Here is a 3,212-nt window from a genome sequence, read left to right as displayed (position 1 = left end):
AGTGTTCCGGTTTGGATTGCACTGACATCTCTTTTCTAAGTTTGGCCATCTCTTTATCCTTTCAATTTCAGTTCTTAAATTCATCAATCAATCCTTTCATTTATGTGATAGGCCTGTATTTAAAATGAACATTTACCATAAATTAAAGGTATCTTATATTATTAGATATATTATTATAAAACATGCTTTAGTTAAAGAGTTATTGATACTTCAAGTGCAAAATGATGATATAAAACCTTGATAAAAATGCACTTTTAAGTACTAATCATCTACATTACAAAAAATACACCAAAAAAAAACATAACAAAAAAATAGCAAAAAAAAAACCATTAAAGTAAAATGAAAAAGAAGAAACACTAACCTTTTAAATTGATGGAGATTCACGACAAAAAATGCTTGAGATCGCTGGTGAAGAACGGAGTGCAGCACAGAGAAGAAAAGAAAGGTGAAAACTTAGGAGAAGAGAAAATGAACTGAAGAGGCGGTCGGGGGCACTTGTATGGTAGTTTTACCGACGGGTTCACCGACGATCATATGCCAGTTTTACCGACGGATTACCCGACGGATAGAAAATTAATTATTATTTTTAATTTATTCCGTCGATGAGGTGTAAAAATCCGTCGGTAACTTTTGAATTTTGCACCAGAATTTTTAATGTCCCTCCATATTTTTCGTGGTCCATCGGTAAATCCGTTGTCAATATGACGCAATCAGAGATGCATTTAATGCACAACGCTTTGAAATGCACACGGTCCGTCAGCAAGTTTGTTGGTAAAATTGATCCACCACCAACGTTCTGACGGACTCAACTCTGTCGATCTGGCCGTTGGTGATGTGGTGGCATTTGAAGTAATTATTTTTGAACTCTCTATGAAATGCCGACGACTTGAACTCCATCGGTCTGGCCGTCGGTGATATGGTGGCATTTCAAGTAATTATTTTCGAACTCTCTGTGAAATGCCGACGGCTTGAACTCCGTCGGTCTGGCTGTCAGTGATGTGGTGGCATTTGAAGTAATTATTTTCAAACTCTCTATGAAATGCCAACAACCTCAACTCCGTTGGTCTGGCCATTGGTGATGTGGTGGCATTTTAAGTAATTATTTTTGAACTCTCTGTGAAATGCCAATGGCCTCAACTCCATCGGTTTGGCCGTCGGTGATGTGGTGGCATTTTAAGTAATTATTTGCAAACTCTCCGTGAAATGCCGACGGCCTCAACTCTGTCAGTCTAGCCGTCAGTGATGTGGTGGTATTTCAAGTAATTATTTCATGTTACAAAATATATCATTCATGATCAATAATTATTTCAAGTAATTATTTTGTAATTGTGACATTTCAACTAATTATTTAAAGTAATAAATATTTTGTGTTTCAAAATATATCATCCATAATCTAAATTACATGAAAAGAAAGGTTTTACATAGGGCTTTATTTTGGTAGTTAGTCAGAATTTTCTTCTTCATCATCATCAATTGAATTGTCATCACCTTCATCGTAATCTTCAATATAAATATCATCTTCTTCATCGACAGTTGCTTGTCCGCTAGAGCTCAAAACAAAATCCAACTCCTCTACGTCAACATCAACAAGACTATCATCAAAAACACAAAAATTTGAATTTTCTTCCAATTCAATTGAAGGAGCAACTCGATATGGTTCAACCACCTCACTAACTTGAAAGACTTCATCTTACACACCCATGTCTTCGTTCTCATCTTGAACAACCTCAACACGATCCCGAGGTTTTGTTTTTAAAACAGACAACCAATCCACTCTTGATCGATCATTTCTAAATGAAGGGGTGTATGTGTAATAAACTTGTTGACATTGCTTTGCGAGAACAAAGACTCGATGTTGCCTGCAAGTGATAATGAGTGTATGATATTACAATATATAATTAACAGTATATTACTAACAAAGTTTAATTAGTATAAACTTACCGAATAAAAGGTCTCAGCTCATCATAGTTAAATAGAACGTAGTTGTGTGCTTGTTTGAACTCTATTTCCGACAAATATCTTCCTTTTATGGCATTTTTAGGTGTAGGTCATCCATTATTGGAGAATATTGATAAGTTCCCACTAGAAGGCACTTCACTGCCATCATCATGCCGGGGACGTGATTGATTCTCATTCTCAGATGAGGTTTGAAATAGTATGAGATAAATGTTGAGATCTCCTCAACGATATAGGCCTCACATATCGAAGCCTCAACATGCGCCTTGTTCTTAACCTTTTTCTTGAGATTAAACAAGTACCTGCATTGAAATATTAATCAAGTATTTTCAATTAAGAAAAACATATAAAATACTTTTATATATGAATTACATTGCAACTGTAATATCTAACCATTCGAATAGGTACATCCATTTATATTGGACCGGTCCTCCAGCTTTTGCCTTGAACTGTAGATGTATAAGGAGATGCTCTATTGAGTCAAAAAATGATGGAGTGAATATCATCTCAAGTTTGCATAGTGTTTCGACGATATTCGTTTGAAGCCTCTCAATGTGATCAACATTCAACTTCCTGGAGCATATATCTCTGAAGAAATGACTGGTCTCAGTGAGTGCATCCCATATTCCCTTTGGCAACAAATCACCAAAAGCTAATGGGATGAGTGTTTGCATAAACACGTGGCAGTCATGACTCTTCATTCCATACAATCTGCAGTCCTCTATATTAAGTAGCCATGATATGTTCGATGCATGTCCATTTGGAAAACGCAGACTCTTAAGCCATTTGTAGACTAGTAGTTATGCATTTTTCTCTAACACGAAGCTTGCTCTTGGTTTTGCGACTCGTGACTCATCATAAACTAACTCCATATTTTTACGGTTACAGTATAAAGCTATATCCAATTTAGCCTTGATGTTGTCCTTTGCCTTCCCCTTCACATCCATGACAGTGTTGAAAATGTTCTCAAACATGTTTTTTTCGATGTGCATGACGTCAAGGTTATGGCGGCGCAAATTGTTCTTCCAATAAGGAAGCTCCCAAAATATACTTCGCTTACCCAATTATGGGTCAAACCAAAACCAGAAAACTTTTGCTTACCTGACTGAAGGTCAAACACAATGTCACTGTACTCTGAGACAACATCATGCAATTCTTCACCAGAAAGACGCGGGGATGCAACATCTTTTTTAACTCTGCCAATAAAGAAATATTTTCTGTTCTTTCTGTACCTGTGATTAAGTGGCAAGAAGCGA

This window comes from Populus euphratica, unplaced genomic scaffold (genome assembly GCF_000495115.2).
Source record: "Populus euphratica unplaced genomic scaffold, PopEup_1.0 scaffold753.1, whole genome shotgun sequence".
Taxonomy (NCBI): Eukaryota; Viridiplantae; Streptophyta; class Magnoliopsida; order Malpighiales; family Salicaceae; genus Populus; species Populus euphratica.
Note: the sequence above shows the minus strand (reverse complement) of the source record.